Source organism: Glycine max, chromosome 19 (genome assembly GCF_000004515.6).
Source record: "Glycine max cultivar Williams 82 chromosome 19, Glycine_max_v4.0, whole genome shotgun sequence".
NCBI classification, from domain to species: Eukaryota; Viridiplantae; Streptophyta; class Magnoliopsida; order Fabales; family Fabaceae; genus Glycine; species Glycine max.
This window is the reverse complement of record NC_038255.2, coordinates 23,855,898-23,869,497: the sequence shown is the minus strand read 5'-3', so window position 1 is coordinate 23,869,497 and position 13,600 is coordinate 23,855,898. Positions and strand designations below refer to the sequence as shown.

Genomic DNA, 13,600 nt, shown 5'->3' with positions numbered 1-13,600 from the left:
TTTATAGCAGATTTAGTAATGACCCACTAACCTAGAATTAAAATAACTTAATGCCATTAACCTAGGGAATTAAAAAAAACTTAATGGCTGAGTGTAACTAAAATTGTGGCAACCAAAAGTCACCCCCAACAGCCAACAAGTCAGCCACCATTTGGTCTCCCAAAAGGCTGATGCCTAGGTTGCCAATTGGGCCCTTATTACAACTTGAACTAAACCTACTAAAGCCCTTTTAGTTGATTAACCCAAAACATATTTTTGGTCAGCCAACTTTACAAGGATTGGGCCATTATTTAGACAAACTAAACACTCTAAAATTGAGGCAAAGTGGTGCCATTTAGTCCTCCTCCATTTGGGCCATGATACAACTCACAACCTTGGACTTTTCTCCTTGAGGCTTGTATTCAAATAGTATGGACAACACTTGTTGAAGAGCTTCCTTGGCTTTCCTTGCTCTAGCCCTTGTCATAGGCCCTCCAAGTCCATCAAGTGGATCCTTGCCCTTGCTCTTGGTCATGTCCTCATCATTCTCTCCCTCTTGAGAAGGATTTGTCTTCAAATCGGATTCTCCATCTGCATCAAAAAGAGATAAATCAAAGACATTGAAGGTGGAACTAACATTATACTCACGGGTCAGCTCAACTTTGTAAGCATTGTCATTGATTCTTTCAAGCACTTGAAATGGTCCATCTCCCCTTTGTTGAAGCTTTGATTTCCTTTGTTCTGGAAACCTTTCTTTTCTCATGTGCACCCAAACCCAATCTCCGGGTTCGAAGACAAACTTCTTTCTCCCTTTGTTGGCTTGTTTAGCATAGCTTTTATTTTTCCTCTCAATTTGATCTTTGACTCTCTCATGAAGCTTCTTCACATAGTCCGCCTTTGCTTGACCTTCTTTATGCTTAAAAACAGAAACATTAGGCATAGGCAAAAGATCAAGAGGAGTTAGTGGGTTAAAACCATAAACAACTTCAAAAGGAGAAAAATTAGTGGTGCTATGAACAGCTCTATTGTAAGAAAATTCAACATGGGGTAAACAAGCTTCCCAAGTTTTTAAGTTCTTCCTCAAAACTGTCCTAAGCAAAGTTCCCAAAGTCCTATTAACAACTTTCGTTTGCCCATCGGTTTGTGGGTGACAAGTGGTTGAAAATAACAATTTAGTGCCCAACTTGCTCCACAAAGTCCTCCAAAAATGACTTAGGAACTTAGAGTCCCTATCACTAACAATGCTCCTTGGCAGACCATGGAGTCTCACAATCTCCTTGAAAAACAAATAGCCACATGGGAAGCATCATCAACTTTTTTACATGGAATAAAATGAGCCATTTTAGAAAACCTATCAACAACCACAAAAATGGAATCTCTACCATTGCTTGTTTTTGGCAGCCCCAAAACAAAATCCATGGATAAATCAATCCAAGGATACTCCAGAATTGGCAATGGAGTATACAATCCATGAGGCTTTACCTTAGACTTTGCCTTTTTACATACAATGCAATGTTCACAAAATTTCTGCACATCCTTTTTCATATGAGGCCAATAAAAATGTTCTCGTAATGTTTCTAGAGTCTTTTGGACCCCAAAATGCCCCATTAAACCTCCTTCATGTGCTTCACAAACAAGCAAATTTCTAGTAGAACATTTAGGCACACACAATTTGTTTTCTTTGAAAAGAAAGCCTTCATGTCTAAAGAAACCATTTTCTGAAAAATTTTCACAATTTTTAAAAATTTCTCCAAAAGTTTCATCATTTTCATACATGCTTTTCAAACATTCAAGACCAATCAATTTTGTTTCAAGCATAGAAAGTAATGCATGACGCCGAGAAAGAGCATCGGCTACAATATTACCTTTTCCCTTTTTATGTTTGATAACATAAGGGAATTGCTCTAGGAATTCCACCCACTTCGCATGCCTTTTGTTAAGCTTGCCTTGCCCCTTGATATATTTGAGGGACTCATGGTCACTATGAATGACAAATTCCTTGGGATAAAGGTAGTGTTGCCATGTTTTCAAAGCCCGTACTAAGGCATACAACTCCTTATCATAAGTTGAATAGTTAAGGGTAGGACCACTTAACTTTTCACTAAAATAAGCAATTGGATGGCCTTCTTGCATCAACACATCCCCAATCCGAACATTTGAAGCATCACACTCAATTTCAAAAGATTTTTGAAAGTTTGGCAACGCAAGTATGGGGGCATTAGTTAGCTTTTGCTTAAGAACATTGAAAGCTTCTTCTTGTTTCTCTCCCCATTTGAAACCAACATTTTTCTTGAGCACTTCATTGAGAGGTGCTGCCAATGTGATAAAATCCTTCACAAAATGTCTATAAAAACTTGCTAAGCCATGAAAACTCCTCACCTCGGTCACGGACTTAGGTGTAGGCCATTCTTGAATAGCCCTAACCTTCTCCTCATCAACTTGCACTCCTTTTGAACTCACAACAAAACCAAGAAACACAACATGGTTAGTACAAAAGATGCATTTTTCAAGATTGGCATACAATTGTTCTTCTCTAAGCACAGTCAAGACAAATTTTAAATGATCAATATGCAAATCAAGTGAAGTGCTATAGATAAGAATATCATCAAAGTACACCACAACGAACTTTCCTATGAACTCTCTCAAGATATGGTTCATTAGTCTCATGAAAGTGCTAGGAGCATTAGTTAGGCCAAAAGGCATAACCAACCATTCATACAAACCATATTTTGTTTTAAAAGCAGTTTTCCATTCATCCCCTTCTCTAATCCTAATTTGATTGTATCCACTTTTTAAATCGATTTTAGAGAAGTAACATGCACCATGCAATTCATCAAGCAAATCATCAAGCCTAGGTATAGGATGCCTATATTTAATGGTGATGTTATTAAGGGCTCTACAATCGGAACACATGCGCCATGTCCCATCCTTTTTAGGGACCAAAATCACTGGGACAGCACAAGGACTCATACTATCTCTTACCCAACCTTTGCTAATGAGTTCATCCACTTTTCTTTGAATCTCTTTGGTTTCTTGTGGATTACTTCTATAGGCTGGCCTATTGGGCAAAGAAGCTCCCAGAATGAGATCAATTTGATGCTCAATTCGCCTCAAAGGTGGTAGTCCACTTGGCTCATTTGGTGGAAACATGTCTTGAAAATCCTACAAAAGAGTTTTAACACTAGAAGGCACTTCAAAATCATCAAAAGTGTTAGTGGTCAAAATCTGATTTTTGCAAAATAAGATATATAGTGATTGTTTAGCACGAAACAACCTCTTGACCTCACTTTTTGTGGCTAAATAGCTCTCCCTCACTTCAAGTGTTTCACTCTTCTTTTGTTCACTCTTTTTCCTCTCAAGTGTTTCCCTCTTTTTCTCACTCTCAAGTGTTTTTCTCACTTTTTCTTTTTCTCTTTTCTCTTGAAGAAGTTTTTCTCTCATTTTCTTTTGATCCTCACACACTTCTTGTGGACTCAATGGCTTGAGCACAATCTTTTTGTCTTGGTGCATGAAAGAGATCTTGTTGGTGTAACCGTCATGATTGGCTCTTTTATCAAATTGCCATGGTCTCCCCAAAAGTAAGTGACTGGCCTCCATAGGAACAACATCACAAAGTACCTTATCATTGTATTTCCCAATGGAAACGTCCACTTCAACTTGCTGCCTCACTTGCACCTCCCCATCCTTACTAAGCCATTGAAGTTTGTATGGCCTAGGATGTGGTTTAGTAGCTAAATTTAGCTTTGACACTAATCTAGCACTAGCCTCATTGGTGCAACTACCTCCATCAATGATCACCATGCACACCTTGCCATTGATTAAACATCTAGTGTGAAAGATGTTTTCTCTTTGGCTCTCCTCCTCATGCTTCAATTGACCACCAAGTAACCGCCTGATCATCAACAAATCTCCCTCCGGAGTCTCCTCTTCCTCTACGTACTCACTCTCCTCTTCCTCTTCAACATCAGATTCACTTATATATTCTCCATCTCTAAGAACCATGGACCTTTTGTTAGGGCACTCATAAGCATAGTGTCCTAGGCCTTGGCACTTGAAACACTTCACATCTCTACTCCTTTTAGAGGGTTCCTCTTGGGACATTGAGCGAGTTTTTGATGGGATAGGTGTGGAACTACTAGAAGTAGCAACCCCATCTTTCTTACCTTTGTCTTTCCAACTAGAAGAACCAAAGTTGGTAAAACTCCTCTTAGCCACTCCCTTCCTTTTTAATTGTTGCTCTACTTGGATTGCTTTGTGAAGCAAATCATCCATTTCAACAAACTCCTACAGCTCAACAATATCACGAATATCATTAGTCAAACCATTAAGAAATCGAGCCATAGTTACCTCCTCATCTTCTTCAATCTTTGCTTGAATCATGAGCACATCCATTTCCTTGAAATACTCCTCAACCCCCTTGTTGCCTTGGGTTAGTTTTTGGAGCTTGAATTTCAAGTCCCTTGAGTAACTAGCCGGCACATACCGCTTCCTCAGGATCTTTTTCATCTCCGTCCATGTATCAACCATTGGCTCTTCATTTCTTGCTCTCTCCTTTTGTAGCTTGTTCCACCACACAAGAGCATAGTCGGAAAACTCCGTGGCGGCAAGCTTCACCTTTTGGTCCTCCTCATAGTTGTTGCATGAGAAAACATGCTCTATTTTCATCTCCCACTCCAAGTAGGCCTCCGGATCATTCTTTCCTTTAAATGGAGGAATGTTGAGTTTAATACCATCAATTCGGTTTTGTCTAGGAACACCATCATTCCCTCTTCTCCTCCTTTCTTCTTCATTATGATCACTATTCTCCATTTGATCCAACCTCTCATGGAGCGCATCATCTCGTTGTTTCATTAACCTCTCCAAATGTTGCATCAAAGGTTGCATTTGGAATTGCGAAAGCCCCACTCCATCATTAGGATTAGTACCTGTCATCTCAAACAAACAAATTAAACGTAACAAGACAATTATAGTTGTTGTTTGAATACCTCACCCACTCAAGTGTATCACACAATTATGGCTTTTCTCTAATGAAACACTCTTGCCTTTTACCACTCTAATTCCCCTTGAGTTCTTAGGCAATTCAAGAGATTATGGCCACAACAAAGAACAATTCACCAATATGTGTAAGGTAAGGCTAGAGAGACAAGGAAAAGGTTAACCAAGAAAAAGGCTAACAATGTTTTTAGGCACAAATGAAGGAAATAAAATTCAGAATTTAGGAATTCAAGTAACAATCCTTCATGCAACCAATATATTACCTTAAAGAGATTTTTTTTAAAAGTTCTTCAAGCATGAACCATTCAGCCCAACTTTTTTTTTTTTTTAATTTTGCTTATACGAAATTCTGCTTCTTTTTTTTTTTTATAACAAAGAGATCAAAAGGCTTAACTTTTGCAATGGTTCAGCCTAAAAAAAAAAATATGAATAAGAAGGTAATATAAATGGCAAAGAGAATAAAGAAGGATGTTACCCAATATTTCCAGCAAAGGAAGTGTTGATCCTAGAACCGGAGCTCTGATTACCAAATGATATGAATCCTCATGGCACAAGGGCTGACTTAGGATCGTCTAGGATTAAACCTTGATGGAAAATGCGGAAATTGATTAAGAAAAGGATGGAAAATAAGGTGGTTAATTTCGTGGGTCTTAATAAGGTGGTTCTTGGCATAAAATGGATGAATGTGATGGTAAAACGTAGGTTAAGTGGTGGCTGGACAGAAATATAGAAATGGCAATAACTGAAGCTACAGGGCTCCAAATGAGGTGATTCCAAAACGAGGTGAAAGGTCTCATTTTGAAATTCAATTTAGGCTCAAGAATCACTTAGTTTGAGTGCGTAAAATGGGAGTTATGGCCACGAGATAATTCTGGGCAGAGGTGGATTTTCTGGAATTGTGGTTTGAAAGAACAAGGGTGAAGATGAAAGGAAGGAAAGAATCACTCTTTCCAGCGAGGGCAACACACAAAGGTTGTGAAATTCCTTTGATACAGCCAGGGTGTTCTTGAATCACTCAAGAATTTAGGAGAATCACTCTCACTAAGATAAAAGAGATAAACTCTAATTTTCTGAATAAAACTCAACTTGTGTTTATTGATAAAATGATTAAGCGTATATAGAAGCTTTACAGCAGATTTTAGTAATGACCCACTAACCTAGAATTAAAATAACTTAATGCCGTTAACCTAGGGAATTAAAAAAAATTAATGGCTGAGTGTAACTGAAATTGTGGCAACCAAAAGTCACCCCCAACAGCCAACAAGTCAGCCACCATTTGGTCTCCCAAAAGGTTGATGCCTAGGTTGCCAATTGGGCCCTTATTACAACTTGAACTAAACCTACTAAAGCCCTTTTAGTTGATTAACCCAAAACATATTTTTGGTCAGCCAACTTTACAAGGATTGGGCCATTATTTAGACAAACTAAACACTCTAAAATTGAGACAAAGTGGTGTCATTTAGTCCTCCTCCATTTGGGCCATGATACAACTCACAACCTTGGACTTTTCTCCTTGAAACTTGGGCTTGTATGCAAATAGTATGGACAGCACTTGTTGAAGAGCTTCCTTGTCTTTCCTTGCTCTAGCCCTTGTCATAGGCCCTCCAAGTCCTTCAAGTGGATCCTTGCCCTTGCTCTTGGTCATGTCCTCATTATGAGGACATAACCAAGGGCAAGGACCATGAAGCACTTGAAGGGCCCATGACCAGAGGCAGACTTAATCAAGCCCAACACGTCATAGAGACAAGGCTGGTCATTTGTATAACTGCCATTGATGATGATTGAAGGCCCAAGTGGAGAAGGATGAAGGCCTAGAGGCAGAGACACTATCAAGACTACTAATTGTTGCTGAAGGCCCAGATTAATTTGAAGGCCCAAGTTAAATATGTTTTTAGTTATAATTTGTATTTATTGTAATTTTGTCCCAAACTGTTTAGAAGGCCCATGTCTATTTTTATCTTTTTGTTCAAATACACTATAAGTATTGGTTTTTATTTTCAATAAAGAAAACTTTTGGCATTTGATAAAATTTGGTGAGAGTTTCTCTCTGAGTTCCTTGTTGAACCAATCTTAGACTTATCAAGGTAATCCTTGTGGCGTCTACCGTGACTTATCTTCCTTCACCGGAAGTGGCGTCATCCAAAGCTCCGTAGCCTGTATCAAACGATCCGCTCCTACTCAGGTTCACATCAGTTGGGTTGGTGGGAAACTTGGCCGTATAGGAATGGCAGTCACAGCATGGGTTTCTCCCTCATCCTCACCCTCTTCATTTGCCCCAGTTTTCTCATTCGTCCAAGCAGGATGATTAAATTTGCCTCTTTTTAGACCCACTTTAATCCTTTCATCGGCGAAGACCAAATCCGCAAAGCTTGAAGGTGCGTACCTCAACATTTGTTTCATAGTAGAATACTGGTAATGTGTCTACTATTATTGTGATCATCTCTTTCTCCGTCATTGGAGGTGCCACTTGAGCTGCCAGATCTTTCCACCTTTGGGTGTATTCTTTGAAATATTCATGCCCCCTTTTTGCACATGTTTTGTAGTTGCATCCTATCCGGAGCCATAGGAGAATTGCACTGATGCTGCCCAATGAATGCAACCATTAGGTCCTTCCAAGAATGGACTCAGGAAGGTTCTAAGTTAGTGTACCAGGTAGTCACCCCAGTAAGACTTTCTTGGAAGAAATGTGTCAACAATTTCTCATCTTTTGTGTATGCCCCCATCTTCCAACAATACATCTTTAGATGGTTCTTGGGGCAAGTAGTCCCCTTATACTTGTCAAAGTTCGACACATCATGGGGCCGTCCGTACTTCCTAAATCTTTGCCCACCGTATATGAGGTTGGATGATTCATTTGGTTGAGATCAGATGGGGACATCGGGTTCACCTTAGCAACAACGCCGGTAGCGGCAATTGTAACCGCATTGGCTACCATTATCTTCTTCATGCTCATCATGGCCTCCATCATTGTGGCCATTTTCTCTTACATGGCCTCCATGTCAGCCTTCATTTGCTCTTGCACCTCCTCTACTTCACCCATTACTCTAGCTCTAGCACGGGTTTGGTAAGGGTGTCGTAAAGCGTGTTCTTTTCTTTTTGATAACAATGATTAAGTTCATTTTTTTTTCAAGGAAAGAATGCAATGAGCAATGCAACCAATGAAAAGCATGGATGTATGCGAATGATGCACAGTTGAAGTATTGCAAACTTTTATGCAGGACATGGGGTTGAATCAATTTAGATTTTCAACATGGTCCATGACTTTTTTGTTAAGGTGAAATTGGAAGTAACAAGGACATGAACAGTCCTAAATGTGTTTGGCAGTAGATGAAGCAGCGATGTAACTTGATCCATCTTTTGCCCCAATTTTTTTTGCAAGGTGGTTACTTCCATACTTCAACTTGACTTGATGAACCAGTTTCGCAAAAGCATGAGCTTGGTTCAACCTCGTAATCGAAGGAATGGCAATTCTGATCGCCAATACTTCAACAATATTTCATAGAGATGAAAGACTCGGGAATACGTATGCTATGCATGGAAAATGTAATTATGAGATTGAGATGTCCAGAGAAACATCTTTTCTTAGTTTAACCATGCATTAGGTACCATGTTCAATCATTTTGTTTTTAAGTGAAATGGGTTTATGATCCCAACATGGTTGGCTCATGGTACTGAACATATGCAACTAAGAATGCAGTGTGAATTTTCAAGCTTGTCTCAGTGTGAGAAGTAGGTAAAAAAAATGAATGCATGCTAGAGATGAAATGCGGGAGTGATTTGATTCGCACTGATCTTTGGAGTAAAAACGTGGGATAAACTCATTTTATTCAGAAAGTTTATTAACTAGCCAAGATCTGAGCGATAATACAAACTTCCTAGCGATTTCTAATTATATGGGCCATTAAGTCTATCATATGCTGACAATAGCTTAGAAGTCTGTGGATCTCCTCGGGGACGGAGTAGGTGTCCACCATTGCTTTGGCTTTGGCTAGCAATCGAGGAAGTTCTTGACTCCCGTTCAAAGTAAGAGAAAATCGGTCCATCCACATTGTTGCCTCTTGATGTAATGAGTCGATCACCCTTCCTCTAGCCTCCTTTTCCGCGTACACTCGGGCATACTCGTCCACCACTTTATGCTCGTGGGCCGTGGCTAGATTTAGCTTTTCTTGGTACTTGCTGACGATGGCTAACATGTTGGTCTCTGTCTCGCATAAACACTGAGACAAGCTTCTTTTGGACCTTAAGCAGGCAGCTAACGCCTTTTTCAGGACCATGCTATGTGCTCGTGATTGGTCTCTCTCTTCCCTTCGAAGCTTGAGCTCACTGTTGCTGCCCCACAAAGCTCCACGAAATTTGTCACGGCCATGCTCTTCCTTGCGAGCCCTCTTGGTCTCTTGTTCCAAGGCCTTGGTGGTAGGCTATATTTATATCTCTTAGTTTGGCATTCTCCTTTCGGATCTTAAGAGCTGCTGATTTGAACCTTTCTTTGACTGTTTGGGCTTGCTCGAGTTCTGCCCTAAGGGCCTGCACCTTTTCGTCTTCCTCTGGTGCCTCAACTTCCTCCCTTTTAGTAGTTCTCAAACTCGGGAGCCAATCCAAACCTTGCACGTGGGCTTTCAACCACTTACGGTAGCCACCGATGGGCCCATTGTTACTGCCCTTGAGTTCTTTGTCCTTCTTTTGCACCACCTCCCATGCCTTGTGGACCTTCTGAAGTGTCTCCACGTTGGTCTTATTGAAACCTCGTGAAATGACACGCGCGAGCTCTTCCTCTAGTGGTGCCCCTCTCAGGGTAGCCAAGTTTCCTTATAGCAAGAACGGGGTTGTAACTGATGCAACCCCTTGTCCCCATCAAGGGAACATTCGGAAATCCTCCGCACGAAATAAGAACCCCGGTTCTTCCTTCTTTCCATCGAGGGAACCAGTTGACAGACGCTTCTTCTTTGCTTGCTAAGAGTCGGTCCGAATTTACCCCTCCTTTCTCTGTGCATGAACGTTGGCTTTCAAGCGGGCAAGCATGCCTCACCTCTTGGTGAAAAAGGTGTGAAACCAACCATACATAAAGAGCTAGAGTACAAAAAACAATCCTCATACTGCTCTTCTCACATCTTCGGTTGAAGGTGTCATATAGGTCGGCTAGCATAGCGACAACCGGGCTTTCCTTGTGGTCATGATAGGCGAGAAAAGCGTCGATCGCTGCTAGGTCCACCAACCCATCCACATTTGGAAAGAGGACTCCTCCGAAGATCAATAGTGCGAGAATGTCTATGAACGGGGCCCATTCGCCTCTACTTGCCAAGATTCTTGCTTTTGCCTCCAAACATTTTCTCGGTATTCCAACCATCCCATTTTCGACTTGCTTTCTGTGGTCTAATTCCTGCGCCGAGATTTGGACTATTTTAGAAATTTTAGCTAATGAGGGATAGAACCCTGAGAAGAGGTATGGTCTCCTTCCCCCTAGAGGACATCCTAGGATCTCTTCAAATTCTTCCACCATGGGTGATAGCTGGAAGTCCCCAAAAGTGAAGCATCTCAACGGCTGATCATAATACTGGGCGAGGGAGGCAATGGCCTCTGTGGAGACTTATGCCATGGCTAGGTCCCAGATTTTACCGTAACTTTGCGAAAAGCTTGCCTCTGGAGTTGACCCATCAACTGCCCTAGCTCCTTTAGACTGGTGATTCCAAGGCTCTTGACCTTGACTTGATAGAACCTCTTTTTAAGCGAAGGCGTTTGACTTGATCCCATGTTTTACTAAAGTGAAACAAAATCTAGTGCAAATCAAAACTCCGACATCTATCATGGGTGGAATGGATGAATGTATGAAGAAATGCATATGACACAGATGCAATTTATGAATACAGGAGCCCGGGAAATTGTCTCCTTCTTAGATACAACGTCTTGGGGCAGCACAATGTCCGACGTATGTATTTAAGAAGGTGACACGGACCCTCCGTTGGTTTGCCAAAGAGAGGGGATCAAGACGGAACCCACGCATGATGCATATGCGAAAGGCACAACACGGGGATGTACATAGTACGACAATATTCACAAACAAATATAAGCACAAGGGTACATGACACTTATGCATGGCAGTGTGAAAAATGGCACGCAGCGTGTTTGCTCCATGCCCCTATTTAAGGGACCTATATGGGAGGGAGCTAAAAGGGCTTTTAGTGATAATTCCCAAGGTGGTCATATCTCTCTTGATGGTCTCTAGAGGTATCAGCCCCTTCGAAGAACATATTGCGGCAGTGGGAACTACTAGCAACAATATGTTATCAAAGAGAAAAACTCTAGATAAGGGTTCACTGTAATCAAGCAAGTCGAAGACCTAGCATGATCACAGATTCACCTCCACTCCTTATGTTCCCACGAACCCGGGTATAGGGCCCTTTTTCAACTCACCGTGTGTGCAAATAGTGTTGGTGTTTGTGTGCATCAAATGAATAAATATTTATCTTATGCATACAAAAAATACACTAAAGGCATCCAAGAGTTATATACAATAACACAAGAGAAATAAAGGGAAACCAACAAAGGAGAAAATCATGATAAAACATTGCACAAGATTAAATGGCCTAACTCTCTAAAAACTGTCACCAGTGGAGTTGCCAACTATCGCAACCAACCCTTCGGCGGGAGGGCGACGCGGGACTCGTGGCTGCGTCTTCCAAGAAAGGAATAGTGCGGAGTCGCCACCAACGTTTATTTGAGGAAAATGTCGGAAAAACCGGAAAAGACGTGGTCTACAAACTTTAAGTGAAAGCTTCGGGAGTTGTATTTACGCACGGGAAAGGTATTAGCACCCCACACGTCCGTCATATGAGACGGCAGCCTTTAATCAAATGTACAAATATTACTTCAATTTATGTTATTTTCCCTTTTTACGTTCTTATGTCTTTTTGTGCCTTTTTATATTTTTATCTTTTGGTGGTCGACAAGGGTGTTTCCCTTTGCTCCTACGTATTCCTCAATTGTGATAAGGAAATCAGACCGACGTAGTTCTTTGAGAACAAAGTGTTTGGTCAAGTTATTTTTTATCCTTTTTTGCAAGATGTGTTCTTATTTGAATGAAAGGTCATTTAAGGCGTTGGACCATTAAACAATCTTTCGATTTTTTTGAAAAGAGATAAAACATTAAGGCATTGGACCATTAATGATCTCTATATTTTTGAAAGAGGTAATAAAATTACATGTTGATTTTAGGCCTTTAGAAATCTACATTTAACCAATAAAAGCGGAAAAGACCATTTAAAGGCGTTGGACCTTAAAAAATGGCTTTTTTAGGTGATGACAAAAGCTTGACTTATGAATTGATTTTAGCCTTAGTTTCACTTTGGTTATTACTCAATTCGATTAAGAAAGGGAAATACCAAAGAAAAACGTCCGATTGATTTTTTTGATTTTTACTAAAAGATATTTTTTGATTATTATATTATTATTTTGCCTCTTTTTTTTTTGGTTTTAAAACGTGGTTACGACATGACCGAACAATCGGAATTCATTTTAACAGAAATTAAAGGATGTTATAATACGAATGATCGGTGGAAATTTATTTTATTTTTGATTAGGCGAGAAAATGACTTAAATAAATGAATGATTGAAGCACGTCAAAAGGGGGTACGGAAAGTAAATGAAATGAAAATAAAAGCATGCAAAACAAGTGGGGACCACCAAGGGTACATAGAATGAATTAAAAAGTTCGATTTCGGGAACTTACCGGTTGAAGACCGAAGAACGACGAAGAACGGTTGAAAATCTTTGCGAAATCACCCACGGAAACGTCATGGAAGCGTTACGGAAGCGCCTCGGCTTGGATTTTCTTCACGGAAACAATTTTTCTCACTAATTTTAAGTGATTCTCAGATACTAGGAGGGTTGAACATTTTTGTTCTGCCCGCCTCCCCCTATTTATAGGAAAATGAGGGAGGACCTTGCCACCCAGCTCGCCCAGGCGAGCTAGGTTGCTTCCTCCAGAAGGCACCGCCTTCTGGAGAACTTCCTAGAAGGCCCAAGTGGGCCCGATTGCTATTCGCACCCCCTATTTACTAAATACACCGTTTGCCTTTTTTTGCTGATTCTTTTTTCGTAACGTTACGGAAACTTACGAATTATGTAACGATACTTGTTTTATTTTCGTAATGTTACGAAACCTTAAGGATTACGTAATCATCCCTTTTTTTTGCCTTCCGAAATGTTATGGAACTTCACGGATTGTGCTTTCTTTTGACTTCCGGCACGTCTCTGAACTTCACGAATTGCCTAACGATGGGTGCCAAGTACCTCGAAGTGGTCAAACAAGGATCGCATCCCAACAACGGATGGTCCCCGGACGAAAATAGGGTATGACAATACCGAAATGCTCGAAATTAAACATGGAAACACATGGCAAATTTAAACGGCAATAACTTTTGACTTGGATGTCCGATTCAGACCAATAATATATTGAGACTCTCGAAATTGAACAACGGAAGCTCTCGTGAAATTCAAATGGTGATAACTTTTCACTCGGATGTCCGATTCAGGCGCATAATATATCCAGATGCTCAAAATTAAACATGGAAGCACATGGCAAATTTAAATGGCCATAACTTTTGACTCGGATGTCTGATTCATACCAATA

The 13,600-nt window shown here is 40.5% G+C and overlaps 1 pseudogene; it reads right to left on the bottom strand.

Moving 5' to 3' along the window:
- Positions 1-619: 619 nt before the first annotated feature.
- LOC113000466 (uncharacterized) lies at positions 620-4,590 on the bottom strand (annotated as a pseudogene).
- Positions 4,591-13,600: the final 9,010 nt, after the last annotated feature.